The sequence below is a fragment of the Malaclemys terrapin genome, chromosome 1 (assembly GCF_027887155.1).
Source record: "Malaclemys terrapin pileata isolate rMalTer1 chromosome 1, rMalTer1.hap1, whole genome shotgun sequence".
In the NCBI taxonomy this organism is placed as follows: domain Eukaryota; kingdom Metazoa; phylum Chordata; order Testudines; family Emydidae; genus Malaclemys; species Malaclemys terrapin.
This window is the reverse complement of record NC_071505.1, coordinates 147377639-147402586: the sequence shown is the minus strand read 5'-3', so window position 1 is coordinate 147402586 and position 24948 is coordinate 147377639. Positions and strand designations below refer to the sequence as shown.

General features: G+C 41.4%; 1 protein-coding gene and 1 long non-coding RNA gene across 9 annotated transcripts in view; both read left to right on the top strand.

Annotated features, from left to right (window-relative positions):
• LOC128844872 (uncharacterized) overlaps positions 1–15740 on the top strand; it is a 40805-nt gene extending 25065 nt beyond the window's left edge. For both annotated transcript variants that reach the window (XR_008446542.1, XR_008446541.1), the window contains 2 exons: positions 14542–14588; positions 15454–15740. This is a non-coding gene — a long non-coding RNA (uncharacterized LOC128844872). The remainder of the gene's footprint in view (positions 1–14541; positions 14589–15453) is intronic.
• STXBP5L (syntaxin binding protein 5L) overlaps positions 1–24948 on the top strand; it is a 410492-nt gene that overhangs the window by 53967 nt on the left and 331577 nt on the right. The window lies entirely within an intron of this gene.

Genomic DNA, 24948 nt, shown 5'->3' with positions numbered 1-24948 from the left:
ATCTTCACAATCTTTTTACTATGTGTCTCACCTCAAGATCTAGTGCTTGTATGCCATTTTTTTCCTACTTCAGGGAATGTTAATGCACCCAGGCACAAGGTCTAATAGGCTAATGTTTGACCACTTGATACTACTGTGCTTTACTACTAATGAGCTAAATCCTGGTCCCATTTTGGTCAATGTCAAAATTCCCATTGATTCCAGTAGGACCAAAATTTGGCCCTACTTTGGGCCAGATCCTCAGCCTGGATAAGTCTGATGTCTGTCACAGCAGCTTTAAATAATAATAATAATAATACTTAATACACATTTAATATATATTAAAGCTTGAATGGCTAGCTGAGGATTCCCTTGGTGTATGGGGAATCCCTGAATGGTATGTAGCTGGCTATGTACCAACCCTCTCATAGCCCTCAATGTACAGGGCATGTCAGGGGAAGGGAACTTGGCTGAAATATGCTCTGCTTGCTTCAATGAACTCCATCTGCCACAATGGCCCCTTGGGCCTTTTTTGTAGAACACATTATCTTCTTATAAAAGGCAGATTTAATTAATATGTTTTGTAGGTATTTTAAAAGACACCTTTCATACAAGTGGTTCATTGAGTAACTTGTTAACATCTTACACTAGGGGCTGAAATGGCTTCCGGTAGGTCTGGAACTGCCAAGGTAGCTCTTGAACTGAGTGCAGCTTGGCTGAGCTCAAACATCTCAATCTTCAAATCTGCCAATTTATGTGACACAAGCAAACAAAATGTTTGCCAAATGGCTGAATTGTGAAACACCTTTGTTTTGTTTCATGTGGTGTCATAAGGGACAGAATTTTAACTATAAAACCTGTTTTAAAGGATGTTTTTTTCACTGTGTGAATTAAATCAGCTTGTTTAAAAAAAACACTGGAAATAAGGAAATTCTGTCTTTCCTCAACAGTTTGTCAGTAGGGTTTGAATCCTGGACTTTCAGAACTAAAGAAGTGACTGTTGTAGTCTATGTTGGCCAGCCCCTGGTGGGATGCAACACATAACAGTGGGTTTCAAAACTATGTGCTAGACAGCAGTGGAATATTTGGATTCCGGGTTCTGTTCCTGTCTCTGGGAGCAGCATAGGAGCTAGTGGTTTCACACTCAACAGCCAACCACATAAATTTGGCACATTTAACTGGAAAAGCCATGTGTCTGAGTAGAAGCGATTTTGGTCTGCCTTATTAGAAACCTGGGTTCCGTTTCCAGCTCTGCTTGAAGTGATCGTACACAATCTTGCAGTTAACATGACTGCCTTTATTAATAATGACTACAAAGTGCATATAAGCAGTAGTCAGAGAAGGTAAGATTTGAACTCCTAGGATATGTGTACACCGCAGTGAAAAACCCATGACTGGCTCATGCCAGCTAACTCAGACTCCTGGGGTTCAGGCTTCATGACTGTTTCACTGCAGTGTAGACTTCCAGGCTCTAGGACCCTGTGAGGTGGGAGGGTCCCAGAGCTCAGGCTCCAGTCTGAGCCCAGCAATCTATACTGCAATGAAACAGCCCCACAGCCTGAGCCCTGTGGGCCCAAGTTGGCTGGCATCGGCATGGGCCAGCCACAAGTGTCTAGTTGTAGTGTAGACATTCCCATCATTACCTGGCTCCTAACCCTATATACTCAGGTGGACCCTTGACTCAACTTCCATTAAGGCTAGTGTGATAGTGTTTGGTAGGGTTGCCAACCCTCTAGGATTGTCCTGGAGTCTCCAGGAATTAAAGATTAATCTTTAATGAAAGACTGTCATGTGATGAAACCTCCAGGAACACATCCAACCAAAATTGGCAACCCTAGTATTCAGGGGTGCAATCCAGACCAGTAAGGGGCTGTAAGGCAATTTCAGGGCAAGTGGTGACACAATGCCTTGCTGCTGTAGCTCTTTAGCCTGGGATGCTCATAGCCGGGCTAATAGCATGCAGGTCCCACCCTGAGTGTCTGTGTGCTTACACAACCCTGTTCCAGCAGCTCTGACTCCAGCAGCCTGTCTATAACCCCATGCTGGCTTCCAGCAGCATTGGTTACAACCAGCAAGGTATTCCCAACATACACTCAATCCTGATTTCCCCCCCAAACCATTCACTCTGTAATGTCCAGCCCTCTGATGGACAGTTCAGAGAAATAATGTCTGTTTGTTCCTGTAAAAACATAAAAGCACATCACAGCTTATTAACTTAACTGGGGTAAATCACCTTCCATTTAAACACAGCACTGAGTTGGTTTAGTCATAGTAAAACACATTTATTAACAAAAGAAGATAGGTTAAGTGATGGCCAAGTAAAAAAGAATGATGTTAGAAAGGGTTACAAGTAAATAAAACTGAAAGCCTGGATCTAAAAGTGTAAGACTTAATCTAGCAAGATACAGGCTTTGTTCAAGATGTCTTTCTCATCTATATTCAGTTCCCACCTTGGTTGAAGGACCCATCTTTCCCAGCTTGCAAGATCTCTGTTCCCTTGTGTCTGTCTAGTGATGGGTTCCAAAGATGGCTTCTCTCTCTACTTATATCTTCTAAAGTCCAATTACTTTGTTTTAAGGGGCAGTATGACCTCATGCTGTTCTTTCCTTCCTGTCGACTTCCCATCCCCCTGTATGTAAATGAGGCTGCCATTGTTTTGATTCCACCATGCTGAATTTACATAGGAGCCAGGTAAATAGCTTCCTGCTCTCCTGTCTGGAAGGGAACTTGTTTCTCCGTACCTGTTCATCTTGAACAAAGCCTGTATCTTGTTTGGCCACCAGGGTGGATTTGATTTAAATCAAATTGATTTTAAATCACTAGTCAGGAAGACTCTATTTAATCATGGATTTCTACATAAACGTGCATTCTTGGTGGTGGTTATAACCTTAATACAGGGCTAGTGCAACCCATTAGGCGACCTAGGTGGTCGCCTAGGGTGCTACAATTTGGGGGGCAGCAACCACAGCGGCATTTTGGGGCAGGATCTTCCGCCGCCTAGGGCAGCAGAAAAACTGGCGGCGCTCCTGCCTTAATACATATTATTCACAACTCCGGAGATAGAGGTAGGTTTCATTTTTAGAAGGTACACACTATACAGTTTTAAAGTGATTTATTTTGAAAACTTTTCAGATTAGTTTTACAGCTAACCAAACAATAATTCATTTTCTGATATATTTCATTTACCAAAGGTAATTGAAGCAGATATTTATGAAGTCATTGGGAGGTGAACTATCTCCAATTCAACAGGTTAATCATTAATATTTGGAGGATTTTCTTGCCATGCTGTTTTAGGAGGAGACTATCACCAGAAAGACACTTACATTGTTTTATTTAACTAAAACAACAACATTGTGTATTCTGGATTTTTTTCTTCAACAGCAAACATAATATTTTAACAAAACAAGCATATGAATTTTTGAATTTAGTTAAACATTCAAGTTGTTTTTTAAAATCAGGTTTGTTTTTGTTAAAGTTGTTTTTCTAAAATAGTTAAATGAAATATTAAAAAAAAAACCCACAAAAATTAAATAGACTGTCAGCCAGGTCAACATGAGAAACTTAAAATATTGGCTTCTGCAGCCAACTCAGTCATCATCTTCATTTTCCTGTTTGTTCATAATCTGGAAAAGAAAAACAAGGTTTCCTGCTTTTTCAAGTCCCAAACAATTTCTCAATTTGGAATGAATTAGTTCAAAAGAAGAAAATATTCTTTCTACACCGGCAGAAGAAGCTACTTCTGTTTAAAAGTGAGATTATCACTTCAACAGTCTCTGAATCCAAGTGCTGAAGTGACTTCTACCAGTTCACTGATGTGACTTTCTTTAAAACATCATCAGCAAACATATTTCTTGAATGGTTCACCGTTAGCTCTGAAGTTTATTATAGTTGGCATTATGGAGGGATGATTGCTGGATGTCCATGTCATAGCCACCTCCTCTTCTTCAGCAGTTAAGGTTTGACCCCGGTATGAGTATTGAGAATATTTGCAAGAAAATGAGCTGGAGATAGTGCTTGTCCCATTTGTGGGGGTGTGGCTTTTTTTTTCTTGCTTGTAATTTAACTTTATCCTTGTATATTTCTCTTTAAGATCTCACTCAGTTCCTTCCAAACTTCAACAGTGTCAGCAATAAAACAGCTATTTCCCTGCATTTTATTCAAGGCTACAGAAATAGGCTTCAGGGTACTCAGCATGTGTTCACCATTTCTCTTAAGCCCAATGTTGGGAACTCTGGTTGTGAAAGTGCCACCTATTTTTTTCACAACTTTGTTCAAACTGTCAGATTAGGCCAATTCTTGCTATGGTGCTCAAAATAGTCCACTACTGAGTTAGCTTGGTTCCTCCCACTTTTTTCAGAGCAGCTGCTGCAAAGTGGTTGTTACGGAAGTATTTTGCAATTTCAACAACATTAGCCTTTATTTCTGAAACACTGAAATCTTTGGCTAGGAGATGCATCAAATGAGCACTGCAACTGTATGTTATTAGCTTGGGACTCTCTTCTAAATAATTTGTTCTCATCTTGGATACATTTGCAGCATTGTCTGTGACCAAGCTGCATACTAGACATTTGAATTTTTTTCAGTTTGTTATAGCTTTTACTGTAAGTATTGTATTCTGCTGTGTGTGCATTTCCTGATGTATCAATTCTTTCTGTAAGGAAGACATTCCCTTCTGTAGCCACACAAGCACATATAACAGGATCATTGTGGACATTGCTCCACCCATCAAGTCTCAGGTTAACAATTTTACCCTCTAGACCAAAAGACACTGCCCAATTTCTCTTTCATATCCTCTATCCAGCAATTTGCCTGCGACATGTGCTCTGTTGGGTGGACTGTATACTGGTCTTAGTGACTGAACCATGTTAATGAAGTGGGGGCTCTCAATCATACGGAAAGGAGAGTTTGATGCATAAACAAACTAGGAATTTTTTCATCAGTTACCTCTTTTTGTAATCTGCTGGTTCTTATCACAAATTTATCTATGGTTGTTTCTGGATTTTTTTTCTTTTGGCTACAGGTGGCTGTGACATACATTATGTAACAATTCATTGGCAGATAACTCTGAAACTATAGAAAATGATGGTGATCTTGAAGGTGGATAGTCTTCAGAATCCTGTATGTTGAGGATGGATTCTCCTAAACAAAATAAGTCAATGCAGTTTTTTAATTATTACCGTACTGTTCATTTAGTATTACTCACTGCATTCACTGACACTCAGTACTACTTTAAAGGTAGAACAGGAGTACTTGTGGCACCTTAGAGACTAACAAATTTATTAGAGCATAAGCTTTCGTGGACTACAGCCCACTTCGTCCACGAAAGCTTATGCTCTAATAAATTTGTTAGTCTCTAAGGTGCCACAAGTACTCCTGTTCTTCTTTTTGTGGATACAGACTAACACGGCTGTTACTCTGATACTTTAAAGGTGAAATTGTAAAAGGAAGATCTCCCTGTTTCAGCTAATTATCTTTTTTTTTTTTTTTTTTTTTTTATCACAACTGCATCTATTATATGTTTGCTAAAACAGGAGAATTCAAGAATAGTCTAGAAGGAAGATAGGCAGTCCTTAAGAAAAAAGTATGAAATAAAAAAGTTACCAACCTGAAGATCCTGTATGTTCAGATCTGTTCCTTTCATCATCTTCAACGCAGCTTCCTCCTGGGAAGGAACACTTCTCATGTTTCATTCGGGCAACCAGGCCTTGCATTTGTTTGTTGCACTGTTTGCATTTTGCATGCATGCCTGTCTACCCACAGGTAGAGGAACTTCATTAAAATATTCCCAAACTGGGTCTCTTTTATGGTCTGCTGCCATTATAGGTTTTCCCTTCTAGTGAGAATGGTATGGTAGATCTCAAATCAATGAAGGCTACAGTCAGAAAGACCTCAAGACTTCTGGAATATGCTGCTCAAACAGTCTCACTTTTGTTTCTACTACCTGTCCCTCCCTTCTCACATTTATCTCCAGACGACTTCTCCTTGTCCAGATCTATTCCGCCCCAACAATCTTTTATTCATTGAACTTTTTGAAACTTTGCACTTTTAGAGAGAGAGGTAAGGGATTGACTCTGTGTACACAAATTTGCAGAGGGACAATAGGGTTGAGGTCTGTTATTTCTTACCTCTATATATTATTTATTTACTTTAAAACATTTTTGCTGTTAACAAACATGTTATCTCGAGTCACAAATCCACAGTTTGAGAACTGCAAAACTAAGCATCTCTGATATCTTCTAGACTGAGCACTGAGCCCCATTGGGTAGATGGAAAGATTAACCTAAATCTATACAGAAGCCCCTGGAACCCCATTAGATTGTGTCCCTAATCCATGAACTATTGGAACTCATTTATAAAACTTTTCTTAAACATTACATGAATATATTCTCATACCATAGAATTAGAATTTATAATCCCTATTCCATGATGAGCTATAATGTATCTTAGTTATAACTATCTTTAGATAGGTTTTTCCTCAAAGCATTTTATAAAAAAATTGGATTTAAAAATCTTTTTTTTTTTTTTTTTTTTTAAATCATTGATTTTTATCCACCCTGTTGGCCACAGACTTTAAGCATAATATAATTATTTATATTTCCTCATATAGTGATAATACGTCACAATAATATTAATCACCAGTATGTCATTAGCTTTCAGAAAATAACTCACTCTAGACCCTTTATAATACGGTAATATTGTGTACAGTTGATTCAGTTCCTTATCACTTGAGGTTCAGCTCCCCCATCTTTATAGACTAGTAAACCCTTAAAATGAATGCTTGTGAGGGTTACTCCTCAAAGTAAAATTTATTCAAGCTGTGAGGTAGGCAACAAGGAATCTAGTGGTGAAGAAAGCTCCAAGCTCTTTCTTCCCCCATTTGTATTTGTGGAAATGCAAATGTTCTGTTTCCTGCCATCTCCTCTTCCTGCTGCTGCTGTCTTGATGTTCCTTTAGACTGCTTATATGTAAATTGAGGTAAACACACATTGCTTTGTTTAGGATAGGCCTGTTTAATTGCCCTGACATACCTGGTTTACTCACACTTTAGTCATAATTCCAGCATAGATTCATAACTCTTAATACACATGTACATCCATGACACAATAATATTAATGATCAGTTATTTGTTTTCAAATGATACTTCACAAAGCATATTTTATACAAACATTATTACAATAGTGTGTAGGGTGTGTGGACCATGTAAAAGCTGATGTCCGGAGTTGATCCTCATTACCAGGTCAGATTGGCAGGGACTGTCAGTGTATATTTTCCCTTCCTCTATAACATGGGGTCTGGATTGCCAGCTAGGATAATTTGGGCATATCTCACCTAATCAATTCTCTGCCATTTCAAAGGAGTCAGCATTGGTGGCATCTCTTCTGTTCTGTCTGTCACATACAACCGTTTAGCTTCCTTGAGGATTGAAGTGCTTTGGACTCAATATAGGAGTATCTGCATGAAATTTAATGGCCTGTGATGTACAGGAAGTCAGACTAGATGATCTAATGGTCCTTTGCACCTTAAACACTATGAAATAATACAAAATTGTCTTAAGCAATTAAAGCACAAGTCTACTGAACAGGGGCTCCGTATTATGTAGTTTCATGGCTGGAATTAACACTGGGGTGCTATGTAACCTTGAACTACACCTCTACCCCGATATAACACGAATTCGGATATAACGTGGTAAAGCAGTGCTCCGGGGGGGGCAGGGCTGTGCACTCCGGTGGATCAAAGCAAGTTCGATATAACACAGTAAGATTTTTTTGGCTCCCGAGGACAGCATTATATCGAGGTAGAGGTGTAGTTGCTTAATCTTTTTTCCCCCATCTTTAAAATGTAAATATTTACTTGCATCAGAGGTATTGTAAATCTTAATTAATCTTTGTAAAGTGCCTTAAAATGAAATGTGCTATTATTAATAATTAGCACTTATCTAACACTTAGCATATTTAGAGCTCTGCAGAAACATCCTTTAAACACCCTTGTAAGGTATGTAGATATCCCAATTTTGTAGATATGGAAGTTGAGGCACAGAAAGGTGAAGTGTCTTGCCCAAGGCCACCCAAGGAGTCGGTGTCAGAACTAGGATTAGAACACAAGTACCTAACTTCCAAAATTATGCTTCTTCTAAAAGCACATTGCCTCTTGTGAGTGTAAACTGTATACTGGGAATACTCTTGATTTATCAGCTAAATAAATTTAAAGGAAGTAAAATGTGGTATTCCAAAGGTTAAAAAACAAGTAGGATGTGGTACAGCTGCTTGTTACTGCACTGCTGGTGTACATTGACAGCAAAATCTTAGTAAATGGCTGTCACCAGGTGACTAACCATTTAAGGGGAAATGGGTCCTGGACTACCTGTGAACAATTAGCTTGCTTCCCCCAGCGGAGAAAATGAGTGATGTCACATGGCAGGCAGGTCACATGACTCAATCAGGTCTTTAGAGTATAGATAAGAGAAGCTTGTGGGGAGCCAGAAGAGTTAAGGAAGACTCTGGTTAGGAAGCCTTGAACTGTTGCTTGATAGAGAGTAGGAAATGACTCAAAGAGCCCAGGAAGGGTAGAGAAGAAGCCTCAAGAAGGGGGTGTGACTTGCTGGAGTGGAAGACTTGTGCTTATTTTGGACTTTTCTTTTATGACTCAGCCAGAGGGTCTAGTTGCTGCAGCAGGTTACCACAGCAACCAAACCAGACTGGGAGATTGAGATTCAAACGGAGGAAGTAGAAACTGAGGCAGTGGCTAGCCTGAAGCCAGACTGGATAAGTGGTGCTACTACAGTGACCCAGAAAGGATCATTCTAGTGTAATGGTAATCCTGCAGTGATGTATAGTTGACCTAGGGTGTGAGGGGTAAACACCCCTGATAGCTGCCAGGACAGAAGGGAAAAAGCGAGAATGGGAGATCCAGGCAATGTCCCCTACACTACGTCAGTCCTCAAGCTGCTTTAGCACTGTGTATGATGGAAAGGCACAAAAGCACCAGGCTCAAGGTTGTGAAAGTGCTACGCCGTGTATGCCCAACCCCCTAACTTGTGCTATGTGTATTTTGATTATACTTTTCAATCTGTGACTTGTTAAAATGTGCACATCGCACATGCCTCTGAGCATGTGTTATTTAATGTTGGTTGTTTTAAAATAACATATTTTATTGACATAAAATCAGTTGAAATGGAACTCCCCCACCAACTACAAATATTCAGAACACAAGCCCTCAGGTCACCACTTTTCTCAAGCAAAAGCCTGAATAAATTAGTAAGTCTTGCAACATAGGATGAAGAAGATCAGTGATCTCAAGCTTTACTGAATCAACATGAGAGGCAAATCCCAGAGGTGAGGAGCACCAAGGAGAATGTCCTGCTTGCATCCTCCAAAAGATCTTGTTTGGGGACTGTTAGCAAAAGTGTTCCAATTCTTATATCAGCTGCTGGGACGGTGTGTAAGGGGAGAGGCAGGCAGAACTGTTCTGTTTCATTGCTTCTTTTACATTATTGCCATGAATTTGTTCTCTTGTGTACTGAAATTGAAAAGGAAAGGAGTAATCTGATTAGGCCAGCTCAGTTTTCACTATAACAGAGAAACTGTCTCCTTTTGTTGTAAGGGTGAAATTAAATCGGGGAGAAATCAATATCTGCACTAAAGAACAGTACAACTTTCAGGGCTGCTGAATAACCTAGGGTCCTAAATCACTTGTAAAACAACTTAAGGACCTCACTTTCAAAATTTTGGGGACTAACTTAATTACTGCAATTGCATGTGCATATCTGGTCTATACATTTTGCAAATAAACAGTTTTCTGTCTACATGGTCACTTGTGTGCAGGCACGCACTTTGTGTATTCACTCGTGATTTCACATCTAAAATGTCTGAATTTTAGTTCTTTAAGAATACTTGTATAATTAGTTAAATCACTGAAAATGTAATGTATAAGCTGAGTTGGGACAAAATCTATAGTTAGGATTGCTTAACACTTTCCATTATAACATCTTGTGTTCATTTGCTTATAACTTTGTCAAATATTAGCCATTTAGAGGCAGATTTAAAAAAAAAAAAATTTGGGTGTCTTTAGTTGCAACGCAGATGTGGGGACTGGATGATCACATGATAATTGCCCTTTTCTGTTAATTCCCTCTGGGGCACCTGGCATTGGCCACTGTTGGAAGACAGGGTACTGGGCTAGATGGACCATTGGTCTGATCCAGTATGGCCATTCTCATGTTCCTATGCACATAGGCACCTAATAGGATTTTCAAAAGCACATAGGCTTCCATCAGGTCGGTGCCTAACATTGAGCGAAATTCCCAGGAGTTAAGTGCCTAGGTGCTTATCTGCATTTTTAGACACCCAAATAGTAACATTTTCGGAGCCTCAGGCAGAATTTTATTTTGATAGTTTCGATAAAAATGTCTCAGTAGTTTCTGAGAATGTTAGGGAAAAATAAGTCACTTTACTAATATAAAAAATTCCAGCAGGTTTTTTTTTTTTTTTTTAAGAGCTCTAACATCTCCATGGTTTGGAGGAAAAACTTGAAATTGGGCAAGGGAATAGTTCTGGGTCTAGATTGGTGCCTTTTGCTGTTCCTATGAAAATCCAGTGGGAGTTAGCCAAATTATGAGGCTCTGACAATCATAGTTTTTATAGACTTCTGGCTAGAATCTGAAGTCTATCTGCATTATCTTCAGGCCACCAGTCCTACTGATCTTTACACCTGACTCCAGGGACCATCCAGCTGCAATGGATATGCTATCTGGCTCCACAGAACCTGAGCTCTGGATGGGACACCATGGCAGGAGCCATCCCTTTGGCCTGTGGAAAAGAGTGCTGGACTGGGAAATAGGACGAGATCATGTGTTCTAGTCTCAGTTCTTCCACTTTTTTGATTAATAATTCTGAGCTCTTCAGTGTATATTGTTGAGCAAAGTCTCATACCCTTTAGACAACAGTCAAGCATCATATTCCCCTTTTTTGTATATGGGGTAACTGAGAAGTTGCACAAGCATGCTTCCAGCAGTTCTGGTAAGAGAACCCAGTCTCTAATATGGCAGGAAAAAATCTCACTAAGACATAGCCCTTCAAAAAGAATGTGTCACATCTGTGTTTGGCTGTGCTGTCTACAACCACTGGACCACACTGCCCTCCAGAGGCAGCAATTGAACACAGGAATCTGAACTCTCAGCATTTTACTTATGTCTAGCAAACAGCTGAGTAATCCACAGCATGGGAGCAGATGTCGGCGCCTGCCAGTGGGTGCTGGATCCCCTCTGCCCCAGCCCTGCCCCCACTCCACCCCTTCCCCCAAGTCCCCACCCCTGTCCTGCCTCTTCCCACCCCTGCTCTGTCTCAACCCCCTTCCCCAAGCCCCTGCCCCGCCTCTTCCCCACATCCTCCCTTGAGCATGCTGTGTCCCCGCTCCTCTCCCCCTCCCAGAGCGCTGCCAAACAGCTGTTTAGTGGCAGGCAGAAGTGCTGGGAGGGAGGGGGAGGAGCAGGAATGCGGTGCGCTCAAGGGAGGAGGTGGGGAAGATGCAAGGGGAACTTGGCTGCCACTGGGTGCAGAGCACCCACTAATTTTTCCCCGTGGCTGCTCCAGCCCTGGAACACCCATGCAGTCGGTGCCTATGATCCACAGACCAAGGATGGTCTCTGACTGGCTCACATAGAGGATAAGAACCTATTATGGCTCTTGGTTACACTCTTAGCATAAGAGGTAGATGTCTGTACCGTAGATCTAGAATTAAAAGAACGTTAAGCTTGCACATACAAGCATTCTAGCAGTTCCTAATTTTTGATTATCTTACATGACATTCTCGTAAGTAAATGTGATCTAGATTAAATTACTATAAGGTGGGTGCACAGCTGGTTGAAAAGTCATACTCAGAGTTATCAATGTTTTTCTGTTAAACTGGGACGATGTTTGTAGTGGGTTCTCCAGGGGTTTGTCCTGGGTCTGGAACTAGCCAATATTTTCATTAGTGACTTGGATAATGGAGTGAAGAGTGTGCTTATAAAACTCCCAGATGATGCCAAACTGGGAGGAGGTGCAAGCACCTTGGAGGACAGGATTAGAATTCAAAATGACATTGGCAAATTGGAGAGTTGATCTGAAATCAACAAGATGAAATTCAATAAAGATAAGTGCAAAGTACTACACTTAGGAAGGAAAAAATCAATGCACAAATACAAAATTGGGAATAACTGGCTAGGTGGTAAGTACTGCTGAAAAGGATCTGGGGGCTATAGTGAATCACAAGCTGAATATGAGAACATGAAGTGCTGCAGTTGCAAAAAAGGCTATATCAGTCTGAGGTGCATTAACATGTCATGTGGAAGACATGGGAGGTAACTGCACTTTACTTGGTACTGGTGAGGCCTCAACTGGAGGACTTTGTCCAGTTGTGGGTGGCACATTTTAGGAAAGATGTGTACAAATTGGAGAGAGTCCAGAGAATAGCAACAAAAATGGTCAAAGATTTAGAAAACCTGCCCTGTGAGGCAAGGTTTAAAAAAACAAAAAGAAAAAACCTGGGCATGTTTCTTCTTGAGAAGAGAAGACTGAGGGAGAACTCAATAAGTCTTGAAATATGTTAAGGGCTGTTATCAAGAAGACAGTTCTCAGTGTCCACCGAAGATCAGAAAAGAAGTAATAGGCTTAATCTGCAGCAAGGGAGATTTAGGTCAGATATTAAGAAAATCCTTCTAACTATAAGGATAGTTAAGCACTGGAACATTCTTACAAGAGAGGTTATGGAATCCCCATCACTGGAGGTTTTTAATAACAGACAATCCCTGACAGGTATTTGTCCACCCTAAGTCAGGGGTGTCAAACACGCGGGCTGCATGTGACCCACGGAGTTATTTGCTGCGGCCCGCCAAGCTTTTCTCCCTCCCCCCCGAGTTACTTCCTGCGGCTACCTCACCTCCCACCCAGCGTGCCATGTCCCCGCTCCTCTGCCTACCTCCAGGTGCTTTCTAGGTGGGAGGGGGGAGGAGTGGGGAGCCACGTGGTCAGGGGAGGAGGCAGGGCAGGTGCGGGGATTTGGCGAAGGGGTTGGAATAGGGGCAGGGACGGGGTGGAGTTGGGGTGGGGACTTTGGGGAAGGGGTTGGAATGGGGGTGGGGAAGGGACTGGGCCTCATGGAGGGGGTGGAGTGGGGGCAGAGCCGGGGGGGGGGGGGGGGGGGAACTTTTGTATCCTTATATGAAAAGGTGTCAGTGATGCGGCCCTCAGGCCAATGTACTAGTCCTCACGTGGCCTTCGTGGTGCTTTCAGTTTGAGATCCCTGGTCTAAGTATACCTGGTCCTGCCTCAGCATGGGGGAATAGACTAGATGACCTCTCAAGGTCCCTTCCAGCCCGTCATTTTTATGATTCTGTGATTAAGGTTACCCATCTTGAAGTTAATTCATGATTGTACTAATCTGCCTGTTTTACAGGACCTCTGCTTCATTCAATGCACAGGATGGACAATTAATGAGGCAGAGTTTTAAGAAGAGTAAGAATGTTGTCTTGTGTTTAAGGTACTAGATTGGAAGCCAGGACAATCGTGTTTTTATTTTTGGCATTGCTACAGACTTTCTACTTGATACTGGGCAAGACTGCCCCTGTAGTGCATATGCATTATAATAAATTAAGATTGCACAGGCAATCTGATTTTTGGCAATTCATAGTGTTATTTTTGAACATTTGACTTTGCACCTTTAACGGTTTTTAGCATTGTTTTTATATGTAATATATTTGCAATGTAATGAAAGACCCTATAGTAATGCTTATGATCAAAGAGGCAGAATTAATTTTGGTACAGTATAGGAATCATAACTATGAATTTCCTAACTTCTAACATGTTTAAAATTTGAGCCTCAGTGTTTATATATTAACCTTGCATAGATAATGTAATTGAGTTTCAGACAAAAGCGTATTATAGAAAATAGTTAGCTTTTAAAGAACTCTTTAATGAAAATTTTTATTTGCTCTCTGTGTATTTGCCTTTTATAAAGCTGCCTATGATCCTATTTAAATACAATAATTAACACCCATTCTTTTTTTCCAGAGACATCCTTTGGTATCCAACTTTTAATTAGTTATTTCTTGTGTGTTGCTTATACCCTTTCTTTCTCTGTATTATCCAGTAAACTTTTGATTGTAATACCATCAAAGATTATGGGGGGGAGTCTGAGAATGCTATGAAAGTACAGAATCCTGTTAGTGAAGTTAAGGTTTGGTAGCGAAGATGAAGGAAAGCAATCTTTATCCACCCCTATAGCTGCTTGTGAAATAATCCAGTCTACTGAATCTCTTTATAGTAACCAAAATTTAGCTATTGTGATCTTAGATAGTTTGTGAACTCTACAAAGTAATATTATTATTTTGTCTGAAGAATCAACATGGTTCTAGGTGAAAGATCTCTCAAGTGTCCATTTAATCCCTTGGGGGCAATGGACTTCCTTTAGTTTTACTTTCACAGCTTCCTTTTATTAAAAAAATTAATTTTTATTTTATTTATTTATATATATATATATATTGTTGTTTTGAATTCTTAAATACATATATTTTAACCATTTTTCTAGTGCCACCAGTAAAATGAAATATTTCCACAGAGCAGGACATGTAACATGTGAGTTGCTGAGTGTTTTTATGACTTTTTGGGGGGGGAGGTAAATCCATGTTTATATACTCAGTGTATATGCCCCAGAGCCTTGTCACTGGCCTTTGCAAATATTAGTCAAACACGTTTTTTTGGAATTTTAGATGTGGTATTTTTATCAACAAACTGTTGTGAAAATAACTCTTGAAGATATGTTGTGCTGCAAATCTTCATATTAAAATTTTGAAACACCTGACAGTACATAGGAATACAGGAAATACCATTTTGGATCAGATATATGGGCTCCAACATACTGCAGAAGTAGGTGCAAGAAATCCTGCAGTAGGCAGGTATTGGATAACCCTCCCCCATGTTAGTCTGATCCTAATTTCATAATAGTTCAAAAGTGGTTTAAGCCCTGAAGCATGAACGTTTATAGCCCTTTCAAAATTTTGTCTGTAACACTTAATATTTTTATCCATATAAATATTCAATCCTCTTTTGAATCTTGCTATATTCTTACCCTCAATGACATCTGGTGATAATGAGTTACATAACCTAATTACCCACTGTGTAAAAAGCCATTCCTTTCAATTTGCCACCTTTCAATTCCATTGTATGTCTATTACGTCGTCTCTCATTTGTCTCTTTTCTAAGGTAAACAATCCCAATCCTTTCAAGATCTATTTATATGAGAAATTTTCCATGTTCCAAATCATTCTTGTCTCCCTTCATTGAACTCCCGCACCCTCTAATTCTGCAATATCCTTTTTGAGACGGGGCAATCAATACTGCACATAGTATTCCAGATGAGGCCACAACATGGATTTATATCCTTTCTGTATCATTCTCCATCCTTATTCATCCTAATGTCTTGTTTATTTTTTGACTGCAGCTTCACACTGAGCAGAGGTCTCCACTGAGCTGTCTACAGAGATACCCAGATCCCTTTCCTGAGTTGACACTGTTAATTTAGGACCCAGTAATGTGCATAGCTTTGCATTTATCAGCACTGAACTTCATTTGCCATTGTGTTGCCCATTCACCTAGTTTGGTTAGGTCCCTCCGAAGTTCTTTACAATGTTATCCGGACTTGACTAACAAACAAATATGTCATCTGCAAATTTTGTTACCTCACTGCTTACCCCCTTTCCAGATTGTTAATAAATATATGAAACACTAGTAGACCTGGGTAAAATGTTCCAAAGCACCTAAATGACATAGGAGCCTACTCACCAGCAACCGCACACCATACAACATAAACACCAACCCAGGAACCTATCCTTGCAACAAAACCCGATGCCATCTCTGTCCACATATCTATTCAAGTGAGACCATCATAGGACCTAATCACATCAACCACGCCATCAGGGGCTCGTTCACCTGCACATCTACCAACATGATATATGCCATCATGTGCCAGCAATGCCCCTCTGCCATATACGTTGGCCAAACCGGACAGTCTCTATCCAAAAGAATAAATGGACACAAATCTGACATCAGGAATCATAACATTCAAAAACCAGTGGGAGAACACTTCAACCTCTCTAACCACACAGTGACAGACTTGAAGGTGGCAATTTTGCAACAAAAAACTTCAAAAACAGACTCCAAAGAGAGACTGCTGAACTTGAATTAATATGCAAATTAGATACAATTAACTTAGGTTTGAACAGAGACTGAGAATGGTTGGGTCATTACACTAATTGAATCTATTTACCCATGTTAATATCCTTATACCTTCTATGGGTCATCTCGATTATCACTTCAAAGATTTTTTTTCTCTCTCCTGCTGATCTCAATTGATTGGCCTCGTATAGTTGGTATGGCTACTCGCACCTTTTCATGTTCTCTGTATGTATAAATATCTTCTGTGTGTTCTATTCTATGCATTCGATGAAGTGGGCTGTAGCCCACGAAAGTTTATGCTCAAATAAATTTGTTAGTCTCTAAGGTGCCACGAGTACTCCTGTCCTTTTTATAGGAGCCTAAGTCCCATTAACTTTCAATGAGGCTAAGGTTATGACTATACTACACTCTTAAGTCGACCTATGTTATGTCAATTTACAGCCACTGCTGTAATTAAACAGCGGTTGCATGTCCATACTATGCTTCTTGTGTCAGTGGAGTGCATCCACAGTAGCAGCCTTGCATTGACACTGAGAGCAGTGCACTGTGGGTAGCTATCCCACTATGCAACGGGCTGCAGAGTGCTTTGAGACAGGTTTGCAATGCCTCATGGGGGTAAGTTCAGCTTGACATGATGAAGGTTTCTCAATCCTATCATTCCATGGGCATCCTACTAGGTTTCCAGCTCCTTTTCAACTGCCCTGGTAACCTATGAGCCAGCCATCTGTCAGAAAGCATGGATCCTGCACTGCTCTTCAGTATTGTGCTATGCATTATGAACAGAAGGCCTATAAGAGCTCAATTGGCGGGGAGGGCAGTTTGGCTAAGGGAGGCCTTGGAGGAGCATTTTAACACTGAGCCACAGTAAGGTGCATTGCTGTAGTGTGCTAACCCTGGCATTGTTTGTTTGTACCATGCTATGACCCTTGTAATGATTGCTGTGTGTGCCTGACTGTAACAATGCACATGCATCTATTACTATTGTCTCAAATGTTAGCAGCATCCACCATGTGATGTAGAATAACAGATAATCTATTTATGGAAACTGGTTGTTTTTTTAAAATTCCACACCCATGCAGACATACCTATGTAATGATGAGGTAAACTTCATACATGCAGGGGAAAGGGGAGGGAACAGGGAATTCACAAGCACATACACCCAGCTGGGAGAGCCTCATTGGTATATGTGCAACTGTCTGTGTTTAACTTTCCATGGGGTGGGGTGCCTTGGGTGGTACTGCTGTAGTATCTGCTTTTACTTGCCCAGGAAAAGTTCTATTTCTTTTCATTCTTCCTTAAAACAATGACCCCTTTTCCCATGGCCAGAAGCTAAGTACTCAGACCCCACCTTGATTGCTCCCTCCACCAGACACCCACCCATAGACCACCACCATGACTCCAGCCCCAGTGATAATTTGCCTCCCTTGCCTTCTGCTATGCTTGCCACAGCTCTTTGATTATTATTTCTTTTTTAAAGGTCACTGGTATGTGTCCTTGTCATAGCCCTTTCCCTATATGCCCCAAGCAAGTTCCTGCAGCTGGAGCAGAGCTGTGCCTGCACAGCATCCTCTCCCCACAGACCCAGGAGATCGGCGCCTCTTGTGTACTCCAAGCAGGAGCGAGTTTGCTGCATGGAGTTGGCATGCTCAGCTCGGCAGTTGCTATGTGAGCTCTCCACACCTGAGCAAAAAGGAAGAGCAATTTCAAAACTTTGTCGAGCTTTAAAAGAGGGGGGTACGTGCCTGTGTATCTGGCTGCAGGGCAGCAGAGTTCAAACTGGTGGTCAGAGCAGTCGCAATGGGCATTGTGGAACTCCTCCTGGAGACCATTTAGGGTGACGTAAGCAGCACAGTGTTTACATTGATACTGTGTTGCTCTAACTGTGTTGTCCTAAGCTCCACACCTCTCATTGAGGTGGCTTTATTATGTTGGTGTAGACAGGGCCGGCTCCAGGGTTTTGGCCGCCCCAAGCAGCCAAAACAAACAAACAAAAAAACCGCGATCGCGATCTGCAGCGGCAATTTGGCGGGAGGTCCTTCGCGCCGAGCAGCAGTAAGGGACCGTCCGCCAAATTGCCACTGAACAGCTGGACCTGCCGCCCCTCTCCAAAGTGGCCGCCCCAAGCACCTGCTTGGTAAGCTGGTGCCTGGAGCCGGCCCTGGGTGTAGAAGGAGCGTTAAACTGGTGGGAGGAGCATTGCAGTGTGTGTACACCTTCATAGTTAGGTGATAGAATCATAGCACTGGAGGGAACCTTGAGAGGTCATGTCCCCTGAACTCCTAGAAGGACTAAGTATTATCTGGACCATCCCTGACAGCTGTTTGTCTAACCTCCTCTTAAAAATCTCCAATGATGGAGACTCCACAACCTCCCTAGGCAATTTATTCCAGTGCTTAACCATTCTGACAGTTAAGAAGTTTTTCCTAATGTCCAACCTAAACCACACTTGCTGCAATTTAAGCCCATTGTTTCTTGTCCTCTTCTCAGAGGTTAACAAGACCAATTTTTCTCCCTCCTTATAACAGCCTTTTATGTACTTAAACTATTGTGTCCCCCCTCAGTTTTCTCTTCTCCAGACTTGAAAAAATTGGGTTTGTTTATCTTCCCTCATAGGTCATGTTTTCTAGCCCTTTAATCATTTTTGTTTCTCTTCTCTGGACTTTCTCCAATTTGTCCACATCATTCCTGAAATGTGGCATCCAGACACAATACTCCAGTTGAGGCCTAATCAGTACGGAGTAGAACAGAAGAATTATTTCTTATGTCTTGCTTACAGCACTCCTGCTAATATAGCCAAGAACGTTTGCTTTTTTTTTTTTTTTTTTTTTTTTTTTTTTTTTTTTTTTTTTTTGCAACAGTGTTAGACTGACTCATATTTAACTTGTGATCCTCTACAACCCCTTTCTGTAGTACTCCTTCCTAGGCAGTCATTTCCCATTTTGTATGTGTGCAACTCATTGTTTCTTCCTAAGTGGAGTACTTTGCAATTTGTCCTTATTGAATTTCATCCTATTTACTTCAGACCATTTCTCTAGTTTGTCCAGATCATTTTGAATTTTAATCCTGTTTTTCAAAGCACTTGCCACCCTTCCCAGCTTGGTATTGTTCACAAACTTTAAGTGTTCTATCTATGCCATTATCTAAATAACTGATGAAGATATTGAACAGAACCAGACCCAGAACTGATCCCCGCAGGACCCCACTCGCTCTGCCCTTCCAGCTTGACTGTGAACCTCTGATAACTATTCTCTGGGAATGGTTTTCTAACCAGTTATGCACCACCTTATAGTAGCTCCATCTAGGTTGTATTTCCCTAGTTTGTTTGAGAAGGTCATGCAAGACGGCATCAAAAGCCTTACTAAAGCCACATCTACCACTTGCCCGCCCCATCCACCAGTCTTGTTACCCTGTCAAAGAAAGCTATTAAGTTGGTTTGACGTGACAAATCCATGCTGACTGTTACTTATCACCTTCTTATCTTCTAGATGTTTGCAAATTGATTGCTTAATTACTTGCTCCATTATCTTTCCGGTTACTGAAGTTAAGCTGACTGGTCTATAATTCCCCAGGTTGTCCTTTTTTCCCTTTTTTATAGATGGGCACTATATTTGCCCTTTCCCAGTCCTCTGGAATCTCTCCATCTTCCATGGCTCTTTGAAAATAATCGCTAAGGCTACATTTTAGTCACAGATATTTTAGTAAAAGTCATGGACAGATCATGGGCAGTAAACAAAAATTCACAGCCCACGACCATGGACCACAGTCCATGACTTGTACTATATACACCTGACTAAATCTTGGAGAGGGGGTGGCCCGGGGTGTGTGTGCCATGGGTGCTCAGGGAGGGGGTTGGCAGGGCTAGCAGGCTTCCTAAGTGACTCAGAACCTCCCCAGAAGCAGTGACATCCCTCAGCTCCTAGATGGAGGCGTGGCCACACAGCTCTGTGCGCTGCCTCCTTCCTGAGCAGTGGTTCTGCAGCTTCCATTGGCCAGGAACTGCAGCCAATAGGAGCTGCGGGGGCTTTGCCTGCAGGTGGAGGCAGCACGCAGAGCCCCCGGCCACACCTCCCATTAGGAGCCGAGGGATGCTGCCGCTTCTGGGGAGCCCCCCGAGGTAAGCGCCGCCCAGAGCCCTCACTCCATCCTGCAGCCCAGCCCTGAGCCCCTCCAACTCCTGCTGCTGCTGGAGGGAGGGCGGGGGCCCGAGACTCCCCCAGCAGCGGCTGGTGCATCTGGCCACTGCAGAAGTCACGGAGGTCATGGAAAGTCATGGCATCCATGACCGCTGTGACAAACTCACAGCCTTAATAATTACTAATGGCTCAGATACATCCTAGAATACTCAAGGAGGTGACTGAGGAGATATTTCATCTGGCCCTGGTGACTTGAAGACATTTAAGTTGTCTAAGTAATTCCCTGTTTTAGCCTCTGATCCTACCTCTCTTTCACTGGCATTAACTATGTTAGATGTCCAATTGCTACTAACCTTTTTGGTGAACACTGAAACAAAAAAGTCATTTAGCACTTCTTCCATTTCCACATTTTCTGTTGTTCCCACCTCCCATTATGTAATGGGCCTACCCTGTCCTTGATCTTCCTCTTGGTTCTATGTATTTGTAGAGGGTTTTCTTGTTACCCTTTATACCTCTAGCTAGTTTAATCTAGTTTTGTGCCCTGGCCTTTCTAATTTTGTCCCTACATACTTGTGATATTTGTTTATATTCATCCTTTGTAATTTGACCTAATTTCCACTTTTTGTAGGTCTCTTCTGAGTTTCAGATCCTCGAAGATCTCCTGGTTAAGCGAGGGTGGTCTCTTGCCATAGTTCCTCTCTTTCCTTTGGATAGTTTGCTATTGTGCCCTTAATAACATGTCTTTGAAAAACTGCCAACTCTTGATCTGTGTTTCCCCCTTTAGACTTGCTTCCTATGGGATCTTATCTACCAACTCCCTGAGTTTGCTTTTTCTTGTGCTGTTTTCTCTCTTACCATTCCTTAGAATCATGAACTCTAATTTCATGATTACTTTCACCTAAGCTGCCTTCCACTTGCAAATTCTCAACCAGTTCCTCCCTATTTGTCAATATCAAATCTAGAGCAGCCTTCTCCTAGTTGCTCTCTCCACTTTCTGAAATAATAAAAGTCTCCAATACATTCCAGGAACTTGTCGGATAATCTGTGCCCTGCTGTATTTTCCCCACAGATGTCTGAGGTCCCCATCACCACAAAGCCCTGTGTTTTTGATGATTTTGTTAGCTTTTTATTTTATTTTATTTTTTTTTATTATCATTATTATTATTTTTTTTAAAAGCCTCATCCACCTCATCCTGGTTTGGTGGTCTGTAGTAGACCTCTACCATGACATCACCCTTGTTTTTCACCCCTTTTATCCTTACCCAGAGACTTTCCACAAGTCTGTCTCCTATTTCCATCTCAACTTCAGTTCAAGTGAATATATTTTAATATGTAAGGCACCACCTCCTCCCTCTTTTCCCTGTCTGTTCTTCCTGAACAAACGATGTCCTTCTATACCAATATTCCATGCGTATTCAGGCATTCATCTCCAGGATGCATCTGTCTCTGCCTGAGCCCCTCCCTTTGACTGGAAGGATCGAAGAGATCACCACCTGCATCCCTTACTCCCAGAGCCCTGTAGTCACTTCTGATCTACTCAGGATCATATCGTGCTGTCTTATGTTGACTTAACTTTGTAGTGTAGACATGGCCTAAGTCATTTTTGGAAAAGGGATTTAGGATCCCAAGTCACTTAGGCACTTTTGACAATTTTACCCCTAGTATGATGGTATGCTTATAAGAAGCACAAGGGATCTTTTTCAGGGGAAAAGGCAATACACCATGTTTATTGAAGATACAACAATTAGCATATGCATTCTCTCTCTCTCTCTGTCCCACCAGTCGATGTTGTAGTTACCAGTCCAGAGTCTGGATCAAGCAAGTGGCCAGTTATGCTGATCTTGGGTAGGTAGGAGCCAGGTTCTGTCAGTCACCACACGATGCTCCAGGGAAGTCTTGGCAGCACGAACCCAAAGTTTCATGGCAAGGCATCCTGTTTATATAGTGATTTTCCTTCATTGGGACCAAAGAGTTTTGCACCATCATGGTGTAATCAATTGTTTGACGAGTACTTGTTTTCTTAAATTGTTTTTTCTCATCCTTTATCTTGTTCTTTCATCAAGCCTCTTGGGGAGGCTGCTGGTTTTGATCACAGCTATCTTGTCCCCATTGATAGGTGACTTTCTCATTTTTAGAGTCGTCAATCTGCCTTCCTCTGACACTTCAGTAGGGGTGTGTTGCAACCTTCTGGCACCCTTGCATCTGTCTCCAGTGCTCCCTAGAACATCTGGTTCAGTGACGGCCTTCACACTTATCTCTCAACACCCATTCCTCATTCACACACAAAACCGAATTAATTTACACAGAATATTTTGAACAGGAACATCAAATTGCGATGCAGAAGAAAAAAATCATGGCCTTCTTTCTTTTACTTAAAATACTAAGTCCACAACAAAGTGGTGACCCTCAAAGGTCTGTTATTGCTTTGAAATCAGTCCAGACACACAGAAATTCTGACTGATGCACCTATACCAATGGCTGTTAGGCCATTCCTTTCTGCTATTCAAAAAGGGTGGCTGGTAGGATATGGTCAAATCATACATCAGTACATTTAATACATGCTACATTGTTACCTTATTATTCTTTATCCTTCATACTAAATTATACAAAATACAAACAATAAATCCTACTATTACAATGGAACTTTGAAGCACTCCACTGTTCACCTTTCGCCATGATGAAAATTGACCATTTAGTCATACCCTTTGTTTCCTGTCTCTTAGCTACCTTTTGATCCATGGTAATGCTTTGCCTCTCACCCCATGACTACTTGGTTTAAGTTTCCTTAGTAGTCTCTTAGGTGGGAGCTTGTATAAGGCCTTTTGAAAGTCTAAATACATTGTCATCTAGTTCTACTCTATTCATCGTGGGGGAGAGGGATAGCTCAGTGGTTTGAGCATTGGCCTGCTAAACCCAAGGTTGTGAGCTCAATCCTTGAGGGGGCCATTTAGGGAACTGGAGTAAAAATCTGTCTGGGGATTGGTCCTATTGTGAGGGGGTTGGACTAAATGACCTCCTGAGGTCCCTTCTATGATTACTTTATTGGCATGTTTAAAGACACAATTTTCCTAATCAGAAATCATACTCATTAGACTGGTTTTTAATATTCTATTTTGTTGTCATTTCAACCAGTTCGTAAATTCTCAGACCAACCCTAGAGCCTTTTTTAAAAGAAAGATGAAATAACATTGTCTACCTGCCAATCCAGCTTTAATGAGATTGTATATTTTGCTAGCTGCTTAGTCAGTCCGTACTTATGCTCCTTCAGAACTCTTGAAGACTAATGTAAAGAAATCCATTTAACTTTTCACCAGTGTCCTCAATTGCTCTCTCTAACTGATTCTTTCACAGATTTACTCCTTCTAATATATTTAGATTTTTTTAAAATACCTTTTAGCTATTTGCTCTTTAAAATTTATTTTAGCTCTCCTGTAATCTAAGGGTCCAAATTTTGATCTGTTACACTAGTGTAAATTCAGAGTAACTCCACAGGCTTAAGTGAAGTTACTTGTCATTCACACTGATGTAAGTGGGAGAAAAATTTGGCCCAGAATCTTTATCGTGTATTTTAAAATTGGAACATGAACCAGATTTTCACTGAAATGTTACTATGGTAAGAACAACAGAGGTCGTATGCTCCCCAGAAAACAAGTTAATCCAAACTCTCCTTCACTGTGGCCAAACATTTCCCCCCGCCCGCCCACAGGACAAGTGGGGGCACAGAGTGGGAAAGGGGAGGAGCTCAAAAGGGCATTGGTGGGCCAAGTATCCATGGGGATTTGGGCCTCTAGACTGGTGGATCCTGCCCTATTTCATGGAGGTTCTCCACCTCTGAGCTCTCTCCTAATATCTCCAATCCATTAGAGCATGACAGGACCAGGTATAATGCCTTTGGCTAGTGGCCTCTAGGTGCAGACTTGCCATAGCCTGGAGTAGAACCATTTCCTTTGTTACAGATTGTCACTAACTTTTCCCCTGACACCTGGTCCTACCAATATTTTCCATATGACCCATGTGTTTTGTGGAAGGTGAAAGGGTGGATAGGCATAAGAGCAAACATCCTGCTTAATCATTTATTCACTTCTGTCCACATGGCCTGACTAAAGCTTTTTCACACTGTTTGCTCTCCTCAAAGCACAATGTAAGGTTTGAGGGAGAACATATGTCTGCTTTTTATTAATGAGGAAGGTGGTGCAAACCGAGTTCTATTCCTAAACTGAGTCTAGTGCGTAAATAAATTTTGTATTTAGGCTCCAAAGCATCTTTTGATCTTTTCTCCTAGATCAGAGATTCCCAAACCGGAGAGTGGGCCTGCCTGGGGGGTGCAGAATGTATTGGTGGGAGGGGGGGCATGAAAAGCTTGAAGGGGGGGGAACATACTGTGCGCACTTTACCCACAGCAATGAATAACTAGCAAAGCTGATTCCTCCAGACATCAGGTCCTCAGATGGCACTGCATTTGACTCTAGATGGCACTGTGCATTTTGATGGATTTTTGTTCTGCTTGCATAGCATTACACAAAGTTGTTGCCATCTGTACATTAATCAGTTTGCCTCGATGTGTTGTGCACATTTAATTGTAAGCATCGATTGCAATCGCAGTTTTGCTTTTGCTCTTATTACAGTGG